Genomic DNA, 21139 nt, shown 5'->3' with positions numbered 1-21139 from the left:
ACTAGAAATGCATGAAGCATCATTATATAAACAGAATGCAATCTTTTGGGAAGTCCATTCAAATGTGGAATCCAAGTTAAGCATTGATATTAGACCTTGCATGCAGATTTCATGGATTGCCGTAGTAGTGTCATAAAAATGGACTAGGTCAGTTATATCATATATGTCAAAGATAGTCTAACTCAGAGTATGAAACTGCGATCTAATCTATAAACCTGATTAAATGGTCCAAACCTGAAACTATGACCCTTCTTTGCAAATTGCATGTGCTACCAATTAACCATATTTAAAAGGTTTTAAATTCAATACGAGAGTAATCTTATGGAGTAGTTGTTGTGTTTGGAAAGTCACCACAGAACGAAGGCCAGTGGGTTAATCTCCTGAAATAAGGTGTTAACATAGTCTTCCGAGAGGCACATTTTGCATCAGGAGGTTTGGAAAGTCACCACAGAACAAAGGCCAGTGGGTTAATCTCCTGAAACAAGGTGTTAACATAGTCTTCCGAGAGGCACATTCTGCATCAGGAGGTTTGGAAAGTCACCACAGAACAAAGGCCAGTGGGTTAATCTCCTGAAACAAGGTGTTAACATAGTCTTCTAAGAGGCACATTTTGCATCAGGAGAAACCCTAGACTGATCTCTTTTTATGAGGAAGCAAAAACATGACAAATGTTTGGTTAGGTAGGAATACAGCTTGTCAATTTGGTCTAGCTTGAGTGATTAAAAGAGAAGGTGGTTAGGCTCTCTACAATTTCATGGATTGATATAGTGATGAGACAAAAGAGGCTCCCCCTTGAGACTTAACTAGGTCATTCATAACAGTTGTGGTGTTGGTGCCTTAACTTAGCCAGAAAATGCCAAAACTCTATTTATGCACAAAATTTATTACTGAATCGACCTCAGAATATGCCATAGTCACTGAATATGACATGCATGTTTGTACCAAGGAGGCCCTAAACTTTTGAACAATGGAACCTTACATTGGTATCATCAACCTACATGGGGAGAAACAAAAGATTTTAATAAGATGCCAGCAAAACCTAGACACTATTGTGTGAGATTATTGCTTGGTAACTGCAGATTGCACAACGATGTCTGTGGTTGAGCCAGCAAGAAGTGATCCCTTCAGGTGGATCTTACCAATATAATATACATAGCGGTCTCCGATTTCCGGGGTCTGTGAACCACATAGACATAAACCAAATGAAAAATAAATAAATTTACAACAACAACAAAAAAAACATAGGTCTAACCAGAATATATATATATATATATATATATATATATATACGTCCCATTTCAATGGTGAACATGCCCAAAACTCATGTCCGTCTGTCCCAGGGTTAGTGTCATGTGTGACTTAGATTGAGCATAAACAAATATATGTGAGAAAGAAAAAGCATTTACTATGGAAGCCAAGTTAAGCATTGATATTAGGCCTTGCATGCACATTTCATGGATTGCTGTAGTAGTGACATAAAAATGGACTAGGTCAGTTATATCACATATGTCAAAAGATAGTCTAACTTGAAGTATGAAACTGCCATCTAAGCTTTAAACTTGACTAAATGGTTCAAACCTGAAACTATGACCCTTCCTTGCAAATTGCACGTGCTAACCAATTAGCCATAGTTAAAAGGTTTTAGATTCAATACATGAGTAATCTTATGGAGGAGCTGTTGGGTTTGGAAAGTCACCACAGAACAAAGGCCAGTGGGTTAATCTCTTGAAACAAGGTGTTAACATAGTCTTCTGAGAGGCACATTTTGCATCAGGAGAAACCCTAGACTGATCTCTTTTTATGAGGAAGCAAAAACATGACAAATGTTTGGTTAGGTAGGAACACAGCTTGTCAATTTGGTCTAGCTTGAGTGATTAAAAGAGAAGGTTGTTAGGCTCTCCACCATTTCATGGATTAATATAGTGATGAGACAAAAGAGGCTCCCCCTTGAGACTTGACTAGGTCATTCATAATAGTTGTGGTGTTGGTGCTGTAGCTTACCCAGAAAATGCCAAAACTTTATTGATGCACAAAATTTATTACTGAATCGACCTCAGAGTATGCCATAGTCACTGAATATGACATGCATGGTTGCACCAAGGAGGCCCTAAACTTTTGAACAATGGAACCTTACATTGGTATGGTCAACCTACATGGGGAGAAATAAAAGATTTTAATAAGATGTCAGCAAAACCTGGACACTGTTGTGTGAGATTATTGCTTGGTACCTGCAGATTGCATAACGACCTTTGTGGTTGAGCCAGCAAGAAGTGATCTCTTCTGGTGTATCTTCCCAATACAAATATTCTGTGGACACAGCGGTCACCAATCTTTGGGGTCTGTGAACCACATAGACAAAAACTAAATGAAAAATAAATAAATAAATAAAAACAAAAAACTTCATAGGTCTAACCAACAAATATATATATATATATCCCATTTCAATGGTCTACATGCCCAAAACTCATGTCCGTCTGTCCCAGTGTCAGTGTCATATGTGACTTAGATTAAGCATAAACAAATACATGTGAGAAAGCAAAAGCACAACTACTAATTGCAGAGAAAATACAGGGGACACAAAAAAAAGGTACAAAATTTTATATTTTACTAATTAACTAATTCATTGAATTACTTCTTGTGCCCCACAATGATTGATTGAGACACTTAGTATTTGGGAATCTTTGTATATTATTCCTAAAACTGCATTGGTTCATTTTACTGCAGTAGTGATAGTTTATTGGTTGGCTAGGGCACAATGATTGGTGTTATTTTCTAAAATTCAGTCATAAGCTGATGTTTTTCAATATTCTGTGTCACCCGATTCACCAAATTGAGATGAATGCTTCTCATGGAGCGTTGGGTCCCACTCTTTAGGTGATAAGAATTTATTCTTATGTAAGCAATTCTCTACTTGTAAGGCTACGTGGGCTAGAAAGATAGCAAGAAAGTTTCATACCATCATATTTGTCATTTACTGTCGTTACCTTGACATCTTCTCATCCTTCCTGATAAATATGATGACATCATCTTCCCAGCCTTGCTGTAAACATTATAATAACATCTTATCCTTGCTGGAATTTATTTTACCCAACTTGAGGTCTATTTTTTCAGTGGCTTGTTTTTCTAGTTTATTTCAAAATTTTGGAGACTTTCTTCATCCATTTCAAACAGTTGTAAAATATCCAATTAATTCCTCTCAATGATATCAAAATTGAAACAATCATTGAACTGACCGACAACAGAAATCAAAACTAAACAAAAACCGAAAACAGAATTGGGCCACAAAACCAGTCAACCAAAAAATAGATAAAATATTCAACTTTTGGAAAAATTACAAATTCATGTGCATCCATATGAATCCAAGCCATCATACACAAATATGAAAAGTTTTTCATGTATGTAGCAAGCAAGGGTGCATATAACCAAAATAGCGCCAAGTACAATCCATATCTGAACCAAAATACATCAACAAAGATGTTCTCAAACTCTCCAAATCAACCCAAGATACTCAGCTCAAAATTTCCAAATTGCTGCAATGAATTGTGAGTCAAATGGAGGGTGGGGAGCTCTTTAAATAGCATTAGGGTGGGCCTCAGGTTAGGTTTTCATGTTCAACCTTTTTATGTTTTATCGAATTTTTTTTAAATATTCAAGTCATCCCCATCACCAGCTATATGGCTTTGACAGAATGGAGTTGGACGGTTCTGTACAGAACCAGTCAGTTTTGACATTTATCACCAATTCCAGTATGGAACCAGCCATTTCCAGTGTGGAACATTCAATAGAACCAATACAGACCCCTAACCGATTGGTTCAGGCTAGTTTAACCAAAAATAATCTAGTTCTGATAACATTGATTTCTCTGGCTAATGATTTTGTGTCTCGCTTCTGTCAGCATAACTTAGAACTTTTCATTTCCAAACTTTCAATACTAGGTCTAAGAATTTAGAAAAAGACTTTTTTACTGTTTGTAAGATTGAAATAGTCCATGCATCTAAATCCATGCACATGTGCATGGAGAAATTGAAACTACAGTTTTAAGTTTGTAGGACATTTCAACTAGCAATTCAATTCATGTCGCAAGGGTGTTGTTATAGGTTTAAAGATTTCAAAAAAGATAAAAGTTATGTTACATAATCATAGCTTTGGTTTAGAGCACCTGAAACAATCACAAACTGTTTTATGATAGTTTTGCGGCATTTGGGGGTGCTCACGGTTAGAGTACTCGCTCTGCAGGGGTTTTTTATTTCCACAGTTTGCGGCTTGAGTGACATTGGTTACACTTGAAGGGGGTACTTTACAAACCACTATTTTTGGGTTTACCTCCTGTCTTCATACTCTAACTACAGTTTCCACATTGCAACCAAGGGTGGACTTCTGAGGTCACAAGTTTTCGGCTGAAAGCTTACGGGACTGTGGGTCAGTCTAGCAGGAGCATTAAAATAAACCCTTGTCTTTTTTGTGTCAAAGCAAAATCCGTTTTTTGCAAGAGGGTTTGAAGCAGAGCACAAGGGCGTTTTGCCAAGAACGACGGTCTTGGGCAAGTGTAACCCCAACAGGAAGATGCAGCGGAACGGCACACTGTTTTCTTGGGCAGCTGGCTCCCGGATGGATGAACAGCTACTTGACTACACTTCTGACTCCCTTGTTGTTGAGGATATTTGGGTCAATTTCTCCCAACCGGCTCCAACTTTGACTACGCCGGTGATAGCCAGTTTACCGGTCACAGGGGTTGAGGCAGTTATAACTCAAATGGAAGATATGGCGGTCCCTCCACAGACCCTAGAATCGACTCCACCCCCGACAGTTACGGAAGGAATATTCATCTCGGAAGAATGCCCACAGTTACCCTTCCTACCCATTCCTTCCCCGTCGGACCTCAACATATGGTCACCGACCTTCCCAGCAACAACAATTACCCAAGGTTGTGCGAGTGTTTTAGGAGAAGGACCAAGTAACTTGGGTCAAACAGCACAAGGATTGATGCCTGAACAAGTAGGAATCCTCGAGACTGCCCCCTTCTATACAGCATTCCAACCAGTTAGCTCAGCCCCTCCTTCAGGCTACTTCATTGGCATTCCCAGACTAGACCACGCTTCGGAAGGAAATCGTTCTGATTCAGAAGACATTGGCCTTGAGGAAGGAGAGCAAGCAGCTAAAGTGCGGCCAAAACATCCAAAAAAATCAAGGAATTCAAAAATCAGAGAAAGGGACAGGTGGTTAATCTTCGGAGAAGGAATCTCTATGGCTCAAGCGGCCCTCACGGAGAGCACGGTGTTAGTTGGAAGGGTGAGAGGCCAAAATTACTCCCCAATATGCCTTTGAAAGCGGACAGCGCAAATTTGGGGTATCCTCTCGCTTTCCAGGGGTTGGTTTGCTCTGATTTTCGCTCATCCAGACCAGGTAGACTGGGTCCTCACGCAATACTGGCACATCGAGATGACACCAGTTCTATTGAAGCGATGGTCGCCAATGTTTGACCCAGAAAAGGAAAATCATGGAGCGAGGCCAATCTGGGTCCAATTGCCTGCTCTCCCGTTACAATTTTGGGAGGAAGAAATCTTCAAGGTAATATGAGATGATTTGTGTGTCTATCTAGATCATGCTAGAATCTACCAAGACACAGGATGCCTAGCATTGGCACGTATTCTAGTGCATCTAGATACCAAAGAAGGTCTGGTAGAGAGCTACCTGCTTCAGATGGGCGACATCACTCGGAGGAAAATTCTAGATTACGAAGGCATTCCCTTCCGTTGCCGCAAATGTCACGAAGTGGGGCATTTATACAAAGACTATCCAAGAATTTCAGGGAAGAATCAGATCCCGGCCAAATTGTTGGTCTCAGCCTCCACTCAAACTCTGGATTCAGATTTCGATTCTCAACTGGACCTCCAAGAAAGTACTCTGCCCTCTAGTCTGACTCCATAGTAGGTCGTAGCTCACCATTTCGAAAGGGCATCGGATCGACCCCCTGAAAAATCCAGATCCCGAGACACGGCTTTCGCGGGTACTCCCTTCTCCACTCTTCCTCTTTTTTCTCATTCTATTGAAGGTTCAGTAAATTTATCATCTTCTTTGAACTGTGTCGTCTCTCAAGCTGAAGTTAATAAGTTATGTTCATCGGTTTGTCCTATTCCCGTTGTGCCTCCCTCACTGTCCTCCCCCATTCCCCAACCCTCTGTGGATAGGACCACCTGCCCGCTCGATGATCGCCCACTATCAAGTGGGCCTCACCGATATTTCCTTAGATCCCTTCTTGTTGCTCCCTCTTCGATCTTAGGCCTGGACCTTGACCCCCTCCTTCAATTACTCTCAAGCCTCCGAGAAGCCATCAATCAAAAATTTCTAAGGCTATTAAAAGGGCTAGTGCTGAAGTAGCCTCCGGGGTCCAATCCCCAATCGACTGGGTTCTTAGAGCAAAGAGCAACCCTCACTCCTCTCCCCCATGATCTATCTTTCCTTTAATTGTAGGGGTCTAGCCAACCCTGACAAAAAGCTGGCTCTCAAGAGGCTCTGTCTGTCTGAAAAGCTGGATGCTATTTTCCTTCAAGAAACTCTGGGGGAAGGTCACCAAATAAATAAGCTTCTCTTAAGTTTTCTCCCAACCTGGGATTTTCATTTTTTGGATGTGAAGGGTCGCTCTGGTGGCTGCGCCTTGGGGTTTAACACTCGTTCTACAAAAATCCTCAACTTTTGGGGAGGAGAAGGTTTTCTTGGTGCAGATATCTGGTCTATGGAGCTCGGCAGACCATTTAGGATCATCAACATCTATGGCCCTTGCCAGAACAGAGAATTCTTCTAGAACAAAATCATGGAGGCTAATTTTATGAATCAAGATAATATCATTATTGGTGGAGATTTAAATTTCTCCCTCGGATCAGCGGAATCCTGGGGTTTCAGGGGTCAAAGTGATCATCTCACAGCATTTTTTGAAAACTTGTTGGATGCTCACGAATTTCTAAATATTGACCCTGTTAAACTCAAGCCAACTTGGAGGAATCGCAGATTGGGGGTAGATGCCCTTGCTAGAAGATTGGACCGATTCTTGATCAAAGCCCCTCTTATGGCAAGTTTAATTCTCTTTCGTCAATGGGTGGGGAGTGGTGGGATCTCTAATCACTCTCCTATATTTCTGGAGCTCAAGGGTAATCTTTCTAAACCCTCTTCACCTTTTAAATTTAACTCCTCCTGGTTGTTGGAGCCGAGTTTCAGGAACTTGGTCTCGGCCACTTGGATCCATTGCTCCCATAATGAAACCTCCTCCCCAGGGGAGCTCTTTGCAAAAAATCTAGCAGTTCTAAAAGGCAAAACAATAACCTAGGCCAGATTAAAACAAAGAAAAGAAGATGAAGATCTTCAAAGAATTGAAAAGGCTCTACTAGCCTTCGAAGAATCAACTCCCACAGGATCAAACTCGGCAGAACAAAAGTTGCAACTGATTCAGCTGGAAACTGACAGAATAAAGCTTCTTCGCTTAAAAGAAGAAACCTGGAGGCTCAAGAGCAGAGCAATCTGGCTCAAAGCAGGTGATGAAAATTCAAAGTTCTTTCAACAATATGCAAGGGGTCGGAAAGCCATTAACTCAATCTAGGAATTACAAGACTCGGAAGGAAGGAAAGCGAGCAATTTTGAACAACTAGCTAACATGGGGATTAGACATTACTCTAATATCTACAAAGCCCCCATTGGAATAACCCTTCCAAGCATCATTCGCACTGCTGAAGCTCTGCCCAGATTCATTGAGCCGGAGGAAATTGAAGAACTAAACTCTCAAATTACTAGAGAAGAGCTTGAAGCTGTGCTGAAGTGCTTTCATAAGGATAAGAGCCTGGGTCTTGATGGGTGGCCAGTTGAATTCTTCAGTTCCTTTTTAGATTTAATTGGAGATGATCTCATCCAAACCATTGAAGAAAGCCGAAAGTCTGGCAGAATTTTGGAGGCCTTCAACTCGACTTTCCTGGCCCTTATACCCAAATCTGATAACCCTTCCTCTTTTGAAGATTACAGACCCATATCCCTCTGCAATAGCATTTACAAAATCATATCCAAAACAATAGCCCTCCGTATTAAACCCTTTCTCTCCCGAATGATATCCAAGGAACAATTTTCCTTTCTCAACCATCGCCAAATCCATGAAGCAATTGGTACTGCTTAGGAAGCTCTCCACTCGATTAAGAAGCTCCATAAAAAGTCTGTCATCCTAAAAATTGATCTTTCCAAAGCCTTTGATCGTACCTGTTGGTCCTACCTCAGGATAACTCTCACTCACATTGGCTTCCCCTTTGCTTTCATCAATTGGATCATGCGCTATCTTACTTCAATCTCCTTTAGTATTCTCATCAATGGAGCGGCTTTGTGTTTCTTTCATGCGGAACGAGGCCTTAGGCAGGGATGTCCTCTCTCCCCGCTGCTCTTTCTCCTCATCATGGAAGGCTTCAATAGACTGATAACAAAAGGCAGAGAGGAAGGCTCTTTGGCTGGAGTCAGGCTCTCGGATATGTCCTCTATAACCCATCTTTTATTTGTTAATGATGTTTTGATTTTTTTAAATGGATCTTTTCAAGACTCATATGCTTTCAAGGCTATTCTAGATCTTTTTTGTATAGCTACAGGCATGCAGCCAAATATTGCAAAATCAACTATTATCATAGTTTCCTGCCAGTTGAATGAAGCAAGATTAGCTAGCCAATTTTTTGAATATGAGCATCAAGATCTGGATGATGGTCTTAAATATTTGGGTTTCAGATTGAAACCAAATGGTTATCGCATAGCATATTGGACTTGGCTTATAGCCAAGATTGAAAGCAGAATCAATATTTGGCAGCAGAGATGGCTTTCTAGAGCAGGTAGGCTAACTCTCCTCAAGTCAGTCCTACAAGCTATTCCGGTTTACTGGATGTCGTTGGCCTGGATTCCCAAAGGCATTTTAAAAAGAATTCAACAATTATGTTGTCGCTTCCTTTGGCACGAACAAATTCCAGGGAGAACTTTTGCTTGGGTCCGTTGGGACAGCATTGACAAACCCAAAAAACTGGGGGGTTGGGGCATAAAAAATTTGCATTTATTCGCTGAGGCTTTGGCTGCAAAACTGGGCTGGCAACTTATTAATTCCAGAAGTCTTTGGCAGGAAATCACTTATCATAAGTACATATATCCGCTCTCAATTCTGGAATGGATCCATAGACCTTCAGTTCCTACGGCTGGATCCTCCATAATTTGGAAAGCATTATCTTAGTCTATCTCTCTGATCAAGCATGGTCTGGCTTGGAAAGTTGGCAATGGAGTTCAAGTGAGGATTGGTTTGGACGCGTGGAGTGGATGTGGGAATGGCCATATTCTCCCCCGTCCTCTTTGCAATTTCCTTCAAGACTCAGGCATCACCCACTTATCACATATAGCAGATGATATTCAGGACAGGTGGCAAAACCAGACTTGGAAGGACCACAGAACGCTCAACATTCCGGCAGTTTGGGTCGATGATTGGCAGAGATTCATAGGCTCATTAGAGGAGGCCAATGTGCATATAAACGACAATCAAGATGTCCTTATCTGGGCATTGGATCCCCAAGGCAGATACTCCCCCAAATTAGGTTATGCTTATACAATGGCAGCCAGACACACGGGTGATTTCTCTTGGTGGTGGAGTCATATCTGGAAATTAAAGGCCCCTCCCAAATCTAGGCTTTTCATGTGGTGCATTTTAACAGACAAGGTTCCCACTGAACTAATGCTGAGGCATCGTGCAAACTGCGGGCCTTCTAGATGTTGTCTATGTAGGATGCAGGAGGAAGATACTTCTCATCTCTTCTTTACCTGTTCTATCTCGAAAGCCTTCTGGCAAAGGATCCTCACTTCACTAAATCTACATATTGATTGGTCGGGACGAGATATTGAAGAGGCTTGGCAAAGATGGTGGATAAAAGCCAACTCTCAGAAAACTAGATGCCTTCCACTGCTAATTTGCTGGGGAATCTGGCTTAACAGGAACAAATCCATTTTCAAGAATGCCAAAATAGATTGGGACTCCTCCAGTATTTCACTGTTGGCTTTATACAATTCGCTCCCAGAGGACCAGGACATCCGACCCCCTCAATTCATTACCCAGGAATCCATAGACATAAACTCCCCCTAGGGTTATTTTGACGGCTCAGCACTGTGGTGGAGGGGTGGTGCTGCATATGGATAATATAGTGTCTTATAGAATCAAGGTTGGCCTTGGCAAAGGCACCAACAACTATGCTGAATTGAGCAGTCTAAAATACCTTCTCCTTTTTGCAAAAGAACAAAATTGCCAACAACTTCAGATATTCGGAAACTCACAGCTCATAATTAACTGGACAAATGAAGTTAATCATTGTCACTTGCACACACTTAGAGATATTATGACTGATATCCTTTCTCTAAAGTCCCAATTTGATTCATTTGCATGCTCACATATATACAGGGTAAGGAATGAGATCGCTGATCGTTTATCCAAAGAGGCAGCACAGCTGAACAGAGGTCAATGGCAGATACAGGAATACAGGGGCGGCAGTTTCTACAGTTACTATCATCGTCCTTTTATGGACATGATTGGTTCCTATCAGAATGATCGCTAGATCATTCAGCAGCTTTTCTTTTACTTTCTCCTTTTATGTATATAACTTACCAGTTTTCAGTATATTTTTGGACAAAACTCATATTCTCAGAAACTTACTGGACTTCTCAGAAGTTTATTATCAGTAAGCATCATAATAGTTTTTGTAAAGTTTATAATAGCTCTAAACAGTACTCCCTTTTTGCTGACAGCAGTTCATATCTGCAGTATCATACAACATGTAATTTTCTTATCTTTTTAATGAAAATTACACTTTTTCCGAGGAAAAAAAAGATAGTTTTGCGGCATTTATATTTCTGGATTTACAGATTGAAAGAGTCCAGGACCTATATAAGGCACTAAAATGATGAATCTCACATGATTAGTTGAACTAATGAGACCTGCTAGGTCAAATGCTTAGCAAATAATTCATCTCAAAGATATCAATCAATGACTCATTTATTGCTAAAACACAGTTCAACAAAATGACCATTTTATTTTTTATGACTTCAACTCCTAAAGTTTTATACACCTTCTGATTTTACTTCAAATATGTGAAGCATGTTGGCAATTTCTGGCACGGAAACAGTGTTCCATGATTTTGATTCCAAGAGATGCATTTCTTGAACAAATTCTAGATCTCTTATTTTGCATTTATTAAAATAGCTCTCTAGCATAATTTTTCCTCTCCTTTCCTGACATAAAACTTTGACAAATAACCCAGTAAAAAGAAAACAAGAATAAAGCCAAACCATAATGGATAAATTATTTCTCCATGCATTTTGTATACCATGCAAACAGTAACAAATAACTGACATGTCAGGCGGCTACAATATGTTTCACACTGGGGCTTTCATTAACACTTCAAACACATGTAATGCTGCAATACAGTACTCTCAGAAAAACTCAATACAATCCTACTCCACAAATCACCCAATATATTGGCTCTTACACTCTTAGGATATGATGCAATGACTATCCTGTCACCTGGCTGGCACATGCTAGCCTTGATTTCCCTAACTTCATGCCATGGGGAGTCTGTGAGCCCATAATGGCTAAATCAAACCTTGAATCCAACATTTCTATTGACAAATCTGCTCTGGTTACTGTTGATTCCAGTGTTGTTGCAACTGTGTCTGGACATAAATCCCTGAATGATCAAAATGCCCTAGGAAGTTCATTTTGGAAGTCTTCCACAATGAAATGGATCTGATCCTGATGGAACTCCAATAGTCATGTAGCTTTCTGAATACAATTTTTTGTGTGTTAATTATCAGCAACAATCACTGCTTGGCCATTTCATGGACCACATTCCTTTGTGGATGATCATCAAGGCATGGATGCAGGAGGTAGGGGAGTCTCAGATGGCTTTGGAAAACTACTGGTAGCTTGACCATGGGCTTCTTTTTTGTTTTATTTTTTGAATAAAGTTGTCTTTGATGAAAGTGTTTCCAACAATCCTCGGTACATATAAACACCTTAGTTGTCTTCTCCTGGTGGTATGAGAAACTCTCGGCGAAGAGAAATGCACAGTTATGTTTCCTGTTTGCATCAAGTTCCCCAGGATAGCCATGCAATATTGGCCTTTCCACAAACATATTTCTGATTCTCTCACTCACTTTAACTATCACGGGCCTGAGAAACTTTACAACCCTCAGGGGCCAGAAAAGCATGTCTGAAGTTTAACTTGTCCAAAGACCTTAAAGAATAAGTTCTGATTGGGGTTGGCAAAAATATGTTTATATAACTTGTGAGGTACCTCTCTCCTTAGAGCCTATGGGAGGGAAAATTGCTTCCATCCAAATAAAATGTAAATGTTATCAAAGAATAAGGGAATCTATAAGACAATGCCTCCATAATATCCTTTTCAATGAAGCACTTCAAGTCGGGGTGGCCACACTCGGTGGTCATCTGAATATTGTCAAGATTCAAAGTGTCAAAGGGACACAATTCCAGGGCTATCATCCACTGGCTTAAAACAGGCGATAGGCCTACAAAAGGATTTTTAATTTTTTAGGGGCCCTATATTCAAAATAAGGCTTGAAGAGAATCTCCACTATCAAATCAACCAAGGGTAGGCTTACTTAAAAGATGAAATTGAGAAACAAATTACTTCTCAGTTCTCCCTACAAAAGATTTTTCAATTGCAAATACTAAATGAGGAACGTCCATGCAACCCTGTTTTGGAGTTGTGTCACAAACTTTATGAAGCGCAAAGAATATTGTGTGACTAGTCTTTGACTTTGGGTAAGCTAGCTGCTACCCTCTCAAACATGAACAATGATGATGGTAAGTCCTGGGATTAGACAGATTCCAATGTGAATTCTATAATGCCACCTAGTACTTTGTCAATCCAGACATTTTGCAGAGGTTTACAAAGAATCCATCACAGAGCAATCATTGAGAACCAACTTAAACAAAGGCATTATCAAGTTTATACCCAATGTTAAAGATTCCAAAGTGACTATGAGTTGGAAGCCTATCACTCTGTTGAATGTCTCATGTAATAGTCTTACCAAAGATCAACACTCATAATCAAGCATATTCTCATGATTATTATCAAACCTGAGAAGACTTGTTTCACCAAAGGGCAATTTATCATCGATAATATTATTGCAATCTGTGAGGGCATGGAGTGGCCCAGTCATTATGGCCATAACATCTTATTCATCAAAAAAACCAGCTTCGAAAAAAAACTTACAAGATAGTGGGGTATCCCTTTATTCTACCTCTTGCATTTGAGCCAACTTCTCTAAAGGCTACTAAAACACCAGCTTCGAAAAAAAAATTACAAGATAGTGGGGTATCCCTTTATTCTACCTCTTGCATTTGAGCCAACTTCTCTAAAGGCTACTAAAATATTATTCACCAAGACCTAACTTTGTCTCTCTCTTAATGGGTGTAAAGTTAAACCAGAGTTAATCCTTTTTTGATCAATTTGCCAAACAGAGGCCAGTGTCGGTCTGATAACTCATAGGGTCAAGCAAGGTCTCATTAAAGTGGATTCGTCTGCACAAACCATACCCAATGATGCTTGTGAATGTGCTAAAACTCAATGTTCTAGAACAGGAGTCAATTAATAATGTGCTATGGATTTCTTAGGCATTTTCTGCAAGGCCCTAAGCTCTAAACATTCAGTGAGCTAAAACCTATTGCTACAGGTAGAGCTCACAGGACATGCCAGATTGACTTAAAGGTAGAGCTCACAGAAGATGCCAGATTGACTTAAATTACAAGGGCGGGCTTGTGTCAAGTCAAGCCAAATTTTCAAATTCCTAGGCATTTCTTTCTCTTTTCAAGCAACATTTGAGGAACAATGGGACATGCTTATCCAAATACAGGAAAAGAATTTTGGTAAATGGATTTATAAGCACAAGACTTTAGCAGCATGATTTCAAATCTGCACTAAAAGTTGGCTCCCATGCATGTTATTATTTATTGTATGTGCCCTTGGTTGCTTCTTTGTGCCAACTTTGATGGGGGGATGGTCTTCAACTTTTCATAGATTCAGGAACCTTTAATACACATGGAAGGAATGGAGTGGCTTGGGTATCTGCAGAACTCACACTCCAACTCATCCCTCTATGCTAAGTGGATTGTTTTTGCTCTGGAAGGAAAGGAAGGAAATTGCATTCACATAGTAAAAATTTCTATTGGGGACTGAACCTTCAATCATTTATCAATGAGCATTACCCCGGACAATTTTAAGATTAAATGTACCTTTCTGGTCCATAGTATATGGAAAAATTGGAAGGTTATAAAGCCAAAACCTCCATATAATCCACCTTGGCATCCCCACAATAAATAATTTTTGATAAATGGCTTGAGCCGTGAAAACATATATTCTAGTTGTACCAATTCCCCAACTCTGCTTGGCAATAGGTATTGACCTACTGTAGTCACTTACTTCACATTTCCATCCCGTAAAAGGAATCCCTTCCTTGGAGATTAATTACAATAAACTGTGGACTTCCACTCAACTTGGCAGCTTATGTGAACTGAAAACTTTTTATTCATTTAGAAAAACAGGAAATAATATATTGTTTAATCAAACTCTGGTCATTAGTGACTTTTGTTGGGTTGCATATCATTGTCTATATCTAGAATCACCATAGGTGGCCTCATCCTCTAGACCAGCCTCCAAATGATAAGCTAAACAAAGTCCATCGATAATTTCGAAGGGTGAGAAGCAACAAGAAAATAATCACTGAGAAGTTAGTGCCCCAAAGACTGAGCCAAAAAACAATCCATCAAGAAGCCACCAACATAATGACAAAAGGATGAAATGCCCACATCAGGATCTGATACAAACTGTTATGATGTACTAATGATCAGGGCCTTTAATTTTGGACTTTCCTTGATTTTGGTTTTGGCATGTCATATGGCACTTTACTAGCTAGGCGTATTAAGGTCAAGGTTTGAGACTTTATATGGTTTTCTTCCAAACCAGTTTTGTAGCCCTTAGTAGCACCATTTTTCGATTGAAACACACCATGTATGTATTGTCATCATTAATAATAAAAAGAAGCTTTACCCACCAAAAACAAAAACAAAAACAAAAAGAGGTCACAAAAACAAAAAGGGGTCTCAAGCTTCCATTCCTAAACTTGAACTCACCTTTTTACCAAATAAACACAAGTCTTCAATAACACATAAAATAATTAACAGGTCCAAAACGGTTCCTTCGCTTGGGGAGAAAACAAATCAAATAAAACAAAAACAAAAAGAGGTCTCAAGCTTCCATTCCTAAACTTGAACTCAACTTTTTACCAAATAAACACAAGTCTTCAATAACACATAGAATAATTAACAGGTCCAAAAGGGTTCCTTCGCCTGGGGAGAAAACAAATCAAATAAAAAAAATATCACCAAAAACTCGATTGAACTCAGGTAAAAGTCAAAGAGTGGTGTTAACTCCCAAAATTTTTGGAACTCAACAAAGATTTGGTTGCAAATAAAAAATGCTACAGAAGCAATAAGTTCCAATTGACTCAAGAGGCACTCAAAACAAGACATTTTCACACCAAAATGTGAGTACTAGAAAATAAATTTCATCAATTTTTGCAGAAGTTGCACTGGGAAAGCAGTAGCCTCAGTCAATCCTTACTACTACACAAATAATTGTCATGTTTTTTAGTTTTTAATGCAATCAAATCCAGTTAATTAATTTATTTTATCTTTCCATGCCAAAAATTTGCTCCACGACCCATTTCATTTTGGAATGTGATGCTTTCAAAAACATCAGGGACAATTATGGCAATATGTTCGCATCGGTCCCTTGGCATTGTCTTTTCAGCGAGGTGACTGTTCGAAGGTTGGGTCAGTTCATCATCAATTTGAATAAGAAAATGGCTGAATTACAAAAATCGAAAAGCATGGAGGTTGGTGATCCCATAGACTATTTTTAGTCTCATGGACGTTAAAATTTCATTCATTCATTCATTAAAACAATGAACCGTAATCAAATAAATTTAAAAATAACTCCATGGCCATCCCCAACCAAAAAAAAAGATCCATCGCATGGACCCAATAATTAATGAAAATGATATCGTATCTCGGTCACAGGCCTCAAAATTATATATTGACAGACAACATATAACATCAACATTATCATTGGTTTTTTATCTCACTATATTTTCCATCGCATCACCGCTTGACACTACGTGTCGTGCAATCGTTGTCGAAACATTATCTATAAACTGAAGGGAATATCATTTTTTGTGGGTCATTTGGTGGAGAAGTAATCATCAATTCAGCGGTTCGACCAGACTTTACTAGTGGATTGTTGAACCTGCAAACTCTTTTATTTGTTTACCAAGATGGTCGGAGGAAGACGCCGCAACAGCAGGCGGAAAGGATTTTCCCCATTAGAAAATAGTGAAGTTGCAACTAGTTGCTCTTCCTGGGACAAAGATAAAAATGAAAAACTATCCTAATCGATCAAAGAATTTAAATTATCTGAGTTGCAACAATTGGTGAATGAAGTTGTCTAGTAGCACCCAGATTCAATTAGAAGCTCAAGGTAACAGGAGATTGTCACGAACAACAAAATAAAGTAATGCAAAAGAAGGTAAATAGTGTGAGTTGTTTGCCTGAAATCCAAGCCTGGGAGTTTTGTTCTTGTCATGTCCCTTCCCCAAAGAATTTGTAGCAGGGTTTGTCTCTCCATAATTTTGTACAAATTCTGTTAAGGAAAAGGACCTAAGCAATTTTGACTTAGGAACTTAGGAGAAACGAAGGCCAGATTAATTTGTTAGTGGAAGGTGGGGGCCACCCACATGGGAAAACGCATTGGGCAATTCGAATTGCCTTGGAGGGAAATCGTATGGATATTGGAGGGGCCCACATGGGGAAAAGGGAGGTCCACAAAGTCATTAGAAGGAAGAGTTCCTCACTTGGGGATTCATTCATTCTTGCATATCGAAAATCACTTGACTGTTTGCTCAAGTTGCTTAGCTAAGTCAACTAGTTGCTTAGCTAATAGCCACGAATCTCTCAAGCGGGAGATTCAACCTTACCTTCAGGGGACTATGAGTGCCACCCTAGGAAGGCATTTTTAGAGCACTTTGAGAAGGACCAGGGAGGATTCAAAGCCAACACATTCAGCCACAAACCAGCAGTGCATATTTTTGGGCCAGCAGAGAAGGGAACACGCAGTTGGGGACAGAGCTTTATTGGGTCAGCACTTGCCAGAGGAATCTGAAGAGTTGAGGGACTTTAGGAGGTCAGCACTTGGGAGGAGTTTTGGAGCAGGTGAGTGCAACAATTGGGCAGTTCGAAACTCATCCTTGGAGGACAGCACAGAGGGCCAAACTGAGCAACACATGGGTCTTGAGGGAGAGAGCCATAGCACCAGAATTACAGTTGGGAAGGAAGGAAATTCACAAGGGATCTCATTCCAATGATTTGGGGCAGTTTTGGAGAGCTTTCCTAGCTTCATTCAGACAGGTCGAGTTTGCCAGCTTCAGCGGAGGACGAACTCCTTGGGGATTGAATTTCAGAAGTCTGAACTAGACCAAACCCTTCCTGGGTTTTGGTGGGTTTTTGCTAAGGATCCGGGAACTGAAGTTTTATAATTTTCTAAGCATGGGAAGCAGTGATTCCAGCCTTTCTGTTCCAGCAGATAGCGCAAATAAGTTCTAAAGCAGCAGTTGGGCAGCTCTCAGATCAGCGCTTGCTCACCTAGGTTTTTTCACGCTTGTCCTTGGAGACAAGCCCAGGCCCAGGGGCACCATTCAATTCAATGTTGTATTTTCCCTTGATGATTTAATAAAATGGCTTAGCAATTCTCTATTTCCAACGTTTTCATGGGTGTATGATGTTTATTTCGCATTTCTGATTGCTGGATTGTCTGTTTGCTTTGGTATCACTTAATTTCCTAGTTAGAAACATGACAGTTCCGCATCACTCCTTCCCCGAGAACTCGACCAGGCGCAATGTTGTACTAGCAGCAGATCCAATCCAATATCTTATAGTAGATCCTCGGGATGCAGAGGCAAACTTCGATGAAAGAAATGGGAAAAGGTAAATGAAATATCTTGATCCCGGGATCAAATCTCTCTTCCAAGATCTCTCCTTCAAAATTGGGCTTTGAATAGTGGCCCTTTAAGTGCTCCGTTCTCCATTCGTCTTAAAACCCTTTTCCATTCGTCTTAAAACCCTCTCTACAGGGAAAACACTCATTATAGAGAATGTCATTCCAGAGAATAGGTAGCCAAATGGTACAAACAATACCAATGCCAACTTCATTGAAAGCGAGGCATGTAATCTAGATGCAGAAATTCAAACGATCCATAGGATATCTACAATGATAATGCGACCTTTCTGTTTGTTGGAGTTGAAAGTTTGAATCCAAATCACAGAACTTGTTAAAGAATTTTTTGTAAATCTGAGTGATTGTAGGAAGGCCAGATGCGTACGCTAGGTCATCTGTTTTGGTCTACAGTGTTTAATGAAATAGTGGACCTGGTTATGGAAGACTATTATATTTATGCACTATGTGCATCACCTTCATGGTGATTTCCATTTTAATTAAACAAATAGAGAGGGAATACTTTAAAACGACAACAAAAAATACAACAATATCTCAACAAAATCTGCAAAACATGCAATCTGAATAATGCGGCAACAGAGTTCATTCAATGCATCGACAACTTAAAATTAACGGATATCGAATTCAAAAAGGTATGTAACTCCATATTGAACCCTAACAGATGTGGATGGGCTCGAAAGTTTTCTCACCTGGAGAAATTGCCGCTGGCTGGGGGCTTAGGTGATGAAAATTATGTTAACCAGTTTCTGCCCTATGGTCGACGATGTGCTTCCCATACTCGAGGACTTCTGCCCCGTGCACCGATTGCCAGGTCCATGAAATTCCATTGATGAATATATCTGGGCATTATGATTATTATTACTGTGATGAGTATTATTACTACCAGCCCCCGCTGCTACTGCCCTCCTCCCATAGGACCACGTTTCACTGGATACCTCAAACTATACGAGGCCTCGAGCTTAGCCGCTGGGAACTGCGGCTTATTATTAAATCTATTAATTTGTTGGTCTCTGTGTAACCTCTCCAGCTTTAAAAGCCTGGTAAAATCTCAGTATTAGAGGAAAATATACCTTGTAGAAAACCTGATGCCAAGGGTCTAACGGTGAAAAAATGGCCAAATCCTGCAAAATGAAAATCCACGGATAGCTGAGGAGGAGGCAAGCTCAAAGATGTGAATGGATCTGAATCGCTTGAACGAATTCCCACAGTAATGAAGCTCCGAAGTCCCTGAATGAAAGTCGAATAATGATTCGAGAAGCCCATGAATTTGTTTAGTTACATTGTTTATTTTTTTGCAATTTTAGCTGATTGAAAATATTTTAACAGGCAGGGAGGAATTAATAATCTCTTTGTTCAAATTTCATGCGAACAATTAATTTAATTTTTTATGTGTATTTTAATATTATTGAAAATCTCCCCCTCACTTATTAGATGACTATGGTGATATTTCTACCCAGGTGAAATTCACTTTAAGGTTTTTTTTTTAAGAGTGTGGTTGATGAGATAGGTTCACATGAGAAGAGATTTCAATGTTTTATGAGAATCACATCTTTGTAGTTGTTCTGAGTTTGAATCATGTCAAGGTAAAGGGGTAAGTGCATGGTGGTGTCTTGAATCGCAAGGGCTTTTTAGACGACCATAAGTAGGATGCCAAGAAGGAGAAGACATTGGAACTCGTGGCACCACAATCAATGGTGGCTTGAAACGACAGTTCATCAAACTATTTTTTGAAAGATCATTGGTCTCGACCATGGCCCAAGGCGTTGGATTGAGTTGGTCGCTTGGGGTATGGGAGCTACTACAATGTAGTTGTCCAATCTGCCAAGTTGCTTCCCAAATCTACAAGTTCTTTGGTTGCTCGCACAGTGTTTGAAGAAACACCTGAATGAGCTAAGTGGGGCAGCACTTGGGCCATTTGGGATATGTTTGTCAAAAAATTTCACCATGATGAAGAGGGTAGGCATGAATTTGTCCCTCACTTCCCATCGAAAAAACTAGTAAAGCATGGATTTTCAAATTCATAACCACCCCTTTCATAATATTTGTAAAACCTCTCTCACAAGGGACTATCTGTATCACAATGTCAACAGCTAACTTGGTAGCCATGCTTGCTACCAAACTCTAGGAACGTATAAGAATTCTAGTTGCGCTTTCGAGGCTTATCTACAAAGGCAGGATGCTACAAGAGGAATTCCTTCTAAGCGACTATGGCATTGAAAATGAGGTTTTATGGGCTGCTTGTTAATACATGTTCTCATGCTCATATAAAATTAATGTGAAAAGTTGCTTTAATTGGTTCCCATGCAGAGTTGATATTGATAATGGGGTGGTATAAAAATTGTAATGGGCATATCTGTTACTTAGTTATGATGGGTCAACAACATTGAAACCATCCAAGTGACATTTCACCTTGGAACAATCATCGCTCGTGCGAAAACACGAAGTTTATGTAAATGAAAGTTGTGATTGTAGTGGAATTAAAACCACCGAGAAATATCAGAGAAGACGCTACCTGCCAGTTTTGAAAGACAAGGCATTGAACAACTATTTGCGTTAGGATGTAGTGAGGGAATGGAAGGAAATTTGGCAACCCTAAGCTGCCATTACTATTGCCAATCACGCATTCAATAGTAACCATAAAAGGTAGCCACATATGAACAGAACCTCGAGGTGTTGACAGTCAGAATCTATTGTAATAGCTTTGACGTATATACAGTTTAGTGTTTAGATGAAAATGAAGCGGGCTTCATCCAGGGTTCGGCTCAATCTTCGTCCATTCCATGCAATGGTGTTTAATTCGCCAAGCAAAAGAATATTACGTGAGAGTTAAGAGTTAAATCAATAGAAATCGAAGACGTGTGATTGTCAAATTATTGCTCCTCCCTTATGATTGAGCGCTTGATGCGATGGTCATTATCCTTGGGTGATACTTTTATTCCCCATTTGCTATTGAAAAAGTAGCGTTTTTCTGTTCGATTATGATAGGATTGGATGAACGTCGATTTGGGTGG

General features: G+C 39.9%; 1 long non-coding RNA gene across 3 annotated transcripts; it reads right to left on the bottom strand.

The window, feature by feature from the left end:
- Positions 1-279: 279 nt before the first annotated feature.
- On the bottom strand, positions 280-19441 carry LOC149221538 (uncharacterized). Of its 3 annotated transcripts, XR_016249373.1 has the most exons (4): positions 18818-19441; positions 2229-2339; positions 1407-1462; positions 280-1176 (listed from the first exon to the last, which is right to left on the bottom strand). It is a non-coding gene; the product is annotated as an uncharacterized LOC149221538 (long non-coding RNA). The 3 variants fall into 3 exon arrangements; XR_016249375.1 differs by lacking the exon at positions 1407-1462 and having other exon boundaries at positions 300-1176; XR_016249374.1 differs by lacking the exons at positions 280-1176; positions 1407-1462 and adding an exon at positions 1640-2149.
- Positions 19442-21139: the final 1698 nt, after the last annotated feature.

Source organism: Pinus tabuliformis, chromosome Q (genome assembly GCF_031772625.1).
Source record: "Pinus tabuliformis cultivar Carrire ecotype Pingquan chromosome Q, CPIR1, whole genome shotgun sequence".
Taxonomy (NCBI): Eukaryota; Viridiplantae; Streptophyta; class Pinopsida; order Pinales; family Pinaceae; genus Pinus; species Pinus tabuliformis.
This window is presented reverse-complemented; position numbering and strand designations above follow the sequence as displayed.